Source organism: Cynara cardunculus (assembly GCF_001531365.2).
Source record: "Cynara cardunculus var. scolymus isolate 2C chromosome LG 6, CcrdV1, whole genome shotgun sequence".
Classification (NCBI taxonomy): Eukaryota; Viridiplantae; Streptophyta; class Magnoliopsida; order Asterales; family Asteraceae; genus Cynara; species Cynara cardunculus.
In genome coordinates this window covers 18358987-18368234 of record NC_037533.1, presented here as the reverse complement: position 1 = coordinate 18368234, position 9248 = coordinate 18358987, and the positions used below count along the sequence as shown (strand labels likewise).

Below are 9248 nucleotides of genomic sequence, written 5' to 3'. Positions count from 1 at the left end.
TTTCAAATACAACCTATCGCATTTGTACAACGAATGCAACACAATAATTTGAAATATTTATGGAAATGATGAGAGTTCATTTATTATGATTTAAATATTTATGGAAGATAAATACGGTTTATTAATTATGATTAATAATTTATATTAGGAAATAATCAAAAACTTCTATAAATCACATATTAATCAAATGAAATTGACGGTTGAGATTAGATTGTATTGGTTGCACAAATATAAGGGTTGTATAATAACCAACTTATATATATATATATATATATATATGTATATATATATATATACCCCATCCCATATTTACATAAAATATACATATTTCATATAAAATGAAATACAAATAACATACATTGGTCTCAAATATACACATTGTTACTTGCAAAAGTGGCTAGAAACTTTTTCTCACAAGTTATATGACTTGAATATAATAATTCACAGTTCATGTATTACACAGTTTCTATAAAATTCGGGTTCATCATATAAACAGATGTAAAACTATAACACTTTCAACTCGCATCTTCCCCTTCTCTTATCTTCTGGATGTGATCGACATGTAATGCACATTTTTTAAAACAAAAGTGGGTTAGACCATAAGGTCTAGTGAGCAATCCCTTGATAACTATTACAGGGTGAGAAGCACCAAAACAGTTTTGGAATCATGTAAGAAATATAAGAAGAGATCTAAACTTTTGATCACTTTTAATCTTATGTTCACCCTTGGAATTGCTCTTTAAAAGAGAATTGACCTGGTGCATCTCGGTGCACTTCATTAATGTTGACATTCAATTAAGATTGATCCAAGGATGGAGAGCTTTAAGGTTCACACCATAACTTCCCTTTCACCGGAACTCAACCTCATATATATATATATATATATATATATATATATATATATATATATATATACACCATATTATAAAACATTTGACAAAAACTCTTAGAAATCATTTTTTATGCAAGAAGTTTTTGTTTATTAATACATATAACTTAAAATTAAAGATTACAAAATAAATTGTGTGTTGGTACAAATTAAGAAAGCTTATGTTTAAATTCGTGTAACTAACTAGATAAACATAATCAAATGCACGATAAACAACTCATTTTAAATATAAAAATCTAAAATATAATTAGAATAATCATTGAATTCTAACAGAATACGTAATTATTATTTTTATAAAAAATTATATTATTAAATAAAAAATAAATTAGTTCGTTATTAAACCTAAATTAAATTATAATAAAAAAATGAATTAAAGAAATTACACAAAAGAAGAGAATTCTTAAATAGTTAATTTGATACCAATATCGATATTCTTTTTTCAAATTTATATTTCTTTCAATATCGTTTCCTCAAAACCACATAAAATCGTATTATATCGACAAAGCCCAATAATAAAATAAAACATCAAAATCAAGATGTATCTCGCTGCATTACACGAATATCCTTCTAGTATGTATGTATGTATGTATATATATATATATATATATATATATATGATCTTTTAAAAACTCTCTAAATTGTAAGATCTTTAAAAATCATGTGTTATTTTATATAAATTTTTTAATCTATGACTAGAATTTAATATAATAATTAAGATCCAGCCTTCTTATATATTGTTTCCACAAAAATATATTAATTTCACGTTTAAATAAAAGAAAAAACTTTGTAGAGAAAGTGTGTAAAACAAGATGAAACAGACGTATATTTTACTAATATAACCTTAAAAACTTAATTCTCTTCTAAAACAACAAACATTATTTAATAAATATTAATAAAAAAAAGTAATACATAAAATGTATAATTTTAATCGTCTTGACAAAAAACTTTATAATCATATATTTTGTTATAAAAATATTTATTTATATATTTATAATTTAATAAATTACATAAATTAATCAAAGTATATAAAAAATATAAACAACTCGTTAGAAGATAAACCGGTTATTTTATATATTATGTTCAGTTCAGTTCTTTTTTGCTACACGCTAAACAATTATTCAGTCATCTCTTACTGTCTGGATACTAAACGTACCTTTATACTCATATTTATTTATAAATACGATTATAATCAAATTTATTTTATTAAAATAGAAAAAAAAATTATATATATATATAGATATATATAAATTCAATAATGAGTTTAATAATATTAAATTTTACTGGTTATAAAAATTTACACAATGGAACTATAACTATACCCCAATCTTAAGGGCAGAACCATACAATCCAACTCGATTAATGTCAATGCTGACCTGTCATTTGACCGCCACTTCCCGACCGCCACCTAAGCTGCCACTGCTTCCGTCACCGACTTGGTCAGAATACCCGATACCTGACCCAAGTGAAGCCATTTCGTTTTGTAGGTCCCAGCTTCCGCTCCTCCTTCCCCAGCTAGACAAGCGCGGATGAAGGTGGCTATCACCGCCGTTAGTGCCGCCGGTGTCCCCGGCGGTGGCCTCGTTCTTCCAGATAGGCTTCCCGTTACCTATTTCGATATCGCTCGGAACTTTCTCGGGAGTTGAGTTTACGTAATTACCACCAGTGGCTCTAGTTGGAGGGTTGGGATCTCTCTGCACCAATGCCCTGAAGTTGTTCTTTGAAGGAGGAATGCTGGTCCAGAAAACCTCTTTGAAGTTTCCAAAAATACCCTTGTTGTACGGATTTTCAGACCGGTCGTATCGGTATCGGAAGTTTTCGTATGTCGACTGCAAGTTACATCAAAACAGGTTTCAAAATCTTACCGTTTTTACTGAAAATCCAAACCAATGCACCCATGATGCGACATGCAATGACACTATCAGTAGACTTCAAACCTAAACCCATAACCCGTATGAGGAACTATCCTCTACTCCAAGGGATAGAGAGCAAGGCCTCCAAGCTACTGTTGTGTGTGTGCGCGAGTAGAGGAAACAGTATCAAACGAGGCAATAGGGGTAAATGTGGAATAAACTATGTTAAAACAAAGGAAACACATAAAAGTGCAATACCGACAACTACTAGTGTGGGAGGAAAAACTCCCATAAATTGCATAGACCTAAAGGTAAACACAAATCGCACCTGGTTTGTGCTGATGAGATAAAGATGGAAGACGGTGAGGCCACCCACGAACCAAACGGATAAGAAAGTGTAGATGATGAGCACAATTGATGCAGGAGTCCTGATTAATGCTCTCCAAATGGATGTGTTTTCACTGTGCATGATCCTTATCACATACACCCAACAAAAAGCAAACACGTAAACGCAAAGCAGAGTTGCCGAGGACACGAACATAAAGAAGAAACGGTAGTTACGCTGCATCCACACAAAAAATTATCACCAAATGAGTTACGTATTCGACCACGAGCTATGTTGTGTAAAATAAAGTTAACTTTGTTTGAACAACTTTTGACCTGAGCCAATGCATCACTCAGCTTTGTTGATGTAGCAATCAAGAAACCGAGTGATTGATGGTACTTGATGCGTGGTTTTAGAATAACCGGTATACTTGCAAAAATTTCAAAAAGAACCATAAAATGGTGACTATTATCCTCTTTCAGGGTGCGTTTGGTACACGAGATAGGCCAAGATAGTAGAAAAACTTCTTGTCCCATGTGGCGTGACATTAGACTGGTACATGATCAGACCTGAGGGGGATAAATATGACTTGTTTCTGTCCCACGCATTTTTGTCCTTTTTGTCCCACTAAAATAGGTGGAACAAAAATCACGAAAAATGGATTGGTAAATTACTAGACAAACCAATTAAAACCCTAAAACCATCCATAATTCTTTCAACTCTTACCTCACTCTCCTCCGTCCACTTCTATCCGGTCTGTTTGCGTACCAAATGCACTCTTCGGGTATTTTAGGAAATTGTGCAAGTATAACAGTTATTTTGAAATCTAGTACATGGTTATAAAAGTCAATACCCTATTTTTGATTGCCATATAAGCAATTTTGGTTAAATGCATCAACTGGACCAAAAGTTGTCTGAAAAAAAGTTCATCAATCCAAGTGAAGCGTTTTTTTGCAAATGTAGTTGTTCTAGAAGCTAGCATCAAACACGATGGTAGAAAAAGTAAAATCGTTCCACATAACAAGTTATGGGAGACTTCTAGGGCAGATTCAGTTTTGAGACTATCGAATCACATGGAAACAAGTGAAGCTGATGGAAAGAAGAGAAGAAAAATGCTTTTTAATTTACCCGTCCAATGCACTGTCCAACCCATGGGCAGTGATGATCGAATCTTTCCACACAGTTGTCGCATATTGAACAATGAGAACAACGTGGGGGCCGATACAGCATGCAAGTATCGCAGTATTTGACCTTTACAGTCATGCCATTGACCATTACTTCTTTGACCCGAGGCAAACGTAGCTGTGGAGTTTGGCCAGACCCAACTTCAATACCCTGATCTGTAGCGTCTGGTTGTGGAGGGTGTGCATTGCGGGGAATTATACCCGGGTCCCTTCCGGATGTCATTATCAGGAGGACTAATACCTGCCAAACCATAGTACATATATTTAATTCAATTAAATAGTTCCCTTAGATATTTCAAAGTAACATATCCAACTCGATTAAACAGTTTCCTTATTGTGGTAGGGATCCATATAATCAATTATAAATAGACAAATTCATGGTATTTCTTTAATAGTTTTTCGGTTTTGTTAGTTTTCCATTATTTAATCAATATAATTCGCTTTAGGTCCTACCAGCATCCAAATCTTACCAAGCTGTGATTTGCTTTGTCGGAAAACAATGTGCAGTCCATTGCTAAACTAAATGGTTAAACTAGCAACTCCATTTTCTCTTGATCAGGCATCATACAAGCTTTAAACTAGTCTGATTTCAAGAAAATGGAAGGGAATTTGTCGATAATGTGAGTCGGATAAGTTTGCTTGCTTTTGTCGAAAGTTATTGTGGTGCCAAATTGCATATGCTCTTTAATGATATTATCTAAACCTGAGTGACACAGAACATGATAGAGAATGGTAATAGAGCAACTGAAATGAGCAAGGAAGAATCAAAAGAAGTGAGAGATAGTGGCTAACTTCACCAGCCACAACAAATCGGCCATGGAACCCAAACTCAGAAAACAATCGTACAATCATTCTATAACTTAACAGGGGTAGCATCAGTATATATTATGTTCTCAAATGTACTAGAAGTGTAAAACTACTACCAATAAATCAATTATAACGCACAAGAGAAACAACCAAAATACCTAAATCCTATCAAATAAAAGATAATCAACAACTTCCCTACTAATATTAAATCTCCAAGAATACTTAACCTCTATACTAGAATACTGAACCCTCAAATATTCCTATTGAACAAAGAATAGAGAAGAGCAACCAATGGTGAGATAAGGGAGATAAAGCATAACCTTTTTAGGGGTCGTCCACAAAAGAGAGACTCACGGAAACAAAATTTTATAAAATCATGGTATTTTGATGGGGATTACAACAATATATGTCTTCGAAGATTTTAGAAGTCTAAAATCACTAAAATCGATCAACTGAAAGACAACTTAATTTCATGAGAGTGTGGCTTCTGGTTGAAAACGAACTTCATTCAAATGGAGCACATTGTTTGCCATATAGTCATGCTTCCCTATTAACATTTAATTTCCAAAGATACTTGATCCAAATACTAGAATCCCAGATATCCTTGTATTCCCACTTAATAAGAAAATACAAATCTATCTTACGTAATATTTATAAGTTTCATGAATATCAATTTCTTGGGATTGCGACTTTACCCTTGTCCTCCTATTAATTGATGTGAGCCGTCATAGAAGATGACAGTAAAGTTAATGAGAAGAAAAAGACTTGTGAAAGAAGAGAAGAGTAACGCACCCTCACCGAGGTTCAGCCACAAGAGCCAAACTCACACACTAAACAAGTCAACAATAAAATCATTCTCTATTATTAGATGAGGGTTGCATCGATATTATCTAAGAATATTCTAGAAGTTAAAAACTAACGCAAATAAAAAAAATTAATAAAGGAAAACTAAAAAAAATTTCTAATAATATTAGAGCTTCAAAGATACTTACGTACTAGAATCTGATAACTACAAGATAATAAAATACTTTAGTAACAACATCAAATATCGTAAGCTACTCAAACTAAATATTAGAATCCTAGAACCTTGAAATGTTCCAAGTTCCAACTGATAAACATAATAGTAGTGCGCAAATGTAGTCCAGATAACTCCAGCATTGTTGCTAAACCCCATTCTAGCATATACCCTTCTTGAACCCTTCTTTACGTATAAAGTAAATCATGATATATATACCAAATTTAGGTTGAAATGATATCCAACTTCTCATGCATCTGGTATCTAAGATACAGAAATGAGTTATATTGGTCTTTCACCAATCACCGTTTCAATGGTTTCCTAATAAGCTTGTAATCATAAGTCTCAACAAGACCGTAAATTGTTAAGCAAGATTTTCCTATCCTCATTCTCAAAGAGTTTAGTGACAAGGTAAACTATGCAGCCTTGTCCATTCCTAGTTTGCAAAATGTAAATTTGTTCCATCATCGCTTTATCTGATTGTATTGACGTTTGAGTTTTATAGAAAGAAGGGTGCGGATATTGAACCCAAACATTCCCATACAAATTTAGATGTAACAATGAGCATCTTAGCGACTTGAGAGAACTTACATAAAATGTGTATACAATTATCACGACCATGATCAATATTCCCAGATGATTGGGAAAATCATCAATCAACTTTCTGGCAACAAATGCACAGAAAACCGCAACAGGGACAACTATTAGAGATATGGATAGGAAAACAGATCTGACATCCGGTCCAAATATAAACCTTCCACCAAGAAAAAATATCTGCACAGTAGAAAAGAATGCAATTGATTGAGAAAAAAGAAAACATAAATTTACAACATTACATCTATGAACACTTTGTTTCGCCCACGGGTAAGCAAACTATTCCCATTGGCGAGAAACAAAAATACCTTTTAGTAATCATACACACGCTATCATAGCTAACCGGCTATCAAATTGCCTAAAATTGAGGGCATGCAAACAATTCATCACCATCATTCATCCATCACCTATCAATTACGTACCTTTAACTCATTACTCATCTACAATCTTCAATTTCATTTTTTTAGCTACATCACATGTTCCAAACAAAACCCTAGATTTGAAAAACCTAGAACTTAAAACAACTAGAACAGAGTCGCAACTAAAATCAGTCAATCACAAATCACAACTCAACTCCCACGATCTCAAAATCAACACCAAAATCCGAATCATACAAAGCAAAAACCCTAATTCTTTCATAAAAATAAGTGAGTAAACATACGTTGCTTCCTTTCCAAGCCTGGTACGTCAGGAGAACCTCCGGCGTTTCTTCATCATCGCCGGCCGATTCCGACGCCTTGGGCGGATGTACCACATGCATCTCTGCCTCTCTTTCTCTCTCTCTCTCTCTACGCGTGTTTCTCTCTCTAAAACGGAAATGTGTAGAGAAGGAGGAGGAGGTCAATGGGAACGGCTACTGGTGGCGGATTATGGACTCCATTAATGGAATGAATGAAAGCGTCAAATGAAACGGCTGAAAATAATTAATTATTTTTTAATTACTTTTTTCAAAAATAATAATCCAACACACCTTGGTCAAATTATAATATTAATTATCATTAATTTGTTTTTAATTCACATTTTAATATTATTTTTAATATAATTTATAAAAATTAAAAGTAAGGAATTATGAATTAAATAATATTAAATAATTTATAACAAAAACACAAATTTGTTTAAGTAAACGAATACTTAATTTTTGTATTTTTGTTTGTTGAAATCAGTACAGATAATGACGGGTCATTGTTTTGTATCCTTTTCACACTGTCGGTTTCTTATACTTGTTTTCGTACTGATTTGTGAATATCTTGTTGTAGATATGTCTTACTCTTGACTCTTTTTGAGTTTACGTTTTTATATATCTGGTTGTGTTTATAAATAGAACTGATAAAGGATTCAGTTATATCTCGTATAAAATCAGGTTTAAAAATTTGTATTCGTCTCATACTTGCTAGGTGATTATCTATATTTTGTTTTAGGGCAAATTGCATGAAAAAGTAACGTACTTTAACTTGATTCCTATTTTGAATAATGTACTTTTAAAACTTCCATTTTGGTAGCTTAGATAACCGGTTGAAGACTAATTTTAGATTTAAAAAAATTCATGTCGTTAACAACGTCAACAAATAATACTGAGTTGGATACCACATTACTCGCTACATCAGCATGATAACTGGTTAATGTTTCAACATGTTATTCAGATACTTAAATATTTAAATTTTACCGGTAAGCATTTACAGAGTAAGTGTTTGGTAAACGGCTCCTAAGTCTAATCATTAATCACAATTTGTCGTTACATGTTTCTGTTTATTAAAATCAGTATAAAATAATAGTGGGATCATTTTTTTTTATATCCTTTCACACTACGAGTTTTTCATATCTGTCTCACCTCAATCTGTAAATATCTCACAAGATATACGTCTGATTTCCGATTAGTTTTAAATTTACGTTTCTTTAACCTTTTTTTATGTATAAGTAGGACTGATAAATGATACGTCATTTCAGATCAGATTTAAAAAATCGTTTTTATATCCATCTCATACTTTTTACCAATTAGATTTTTATATTTTAATTATATTTTTATAATTAAATTTTATATTTTAGTACATTTATTTATGTTAAAAATATAATATAATATATATATATATATATATATATATATATATTTTTTAAAATGAAAAGAGAAAAATGTATGTCCTCTCTATGTGACATGCACATGGTTTCCAGGGGTGGCCCATGAATTAATTGACATATCATGTCATGCTTTTTCATTAATCATTTTAGTTTTAAAARAAAAAAAAAAAAAAAAATATATATATATATATATATATATATCTGTAATATATTATAAAACATTTGACAACAACTTTTAAAAATTATTTTTATACATGAATTAGTTTATTAATACATATTAATTAAAATTCAAGATTACAAGTAAATTATGTGTAAATATAATTTATTAAAGCTTCATATTTGAATTCGTGTAACTAACTGCAGATAAACATAATCAGATATAAGATAAATATTTCATTTTATATATATTTAAATTCTAAAATATAATTAGAATAATCAATAAGTTCCAATAAAGTAGTCAATTATTATCTTTATAAAAAATTATATTATTAAACTTAAATTAAATTACTTC

At 31.5% G+C, this 9248-nt stretch overlaps 1 pseudogene; it reads right to left on the bottom strand.

The window, feature by feature from the left end:
• Positions 1-2148: 2148 nt before the first annotated feature.
• LOC112514975 lies at positions 2149-7481 on the bottom strand (annotated as a pseudogene).
• Positions 7482-9248: the final 1767 nt, after the last annotated feature.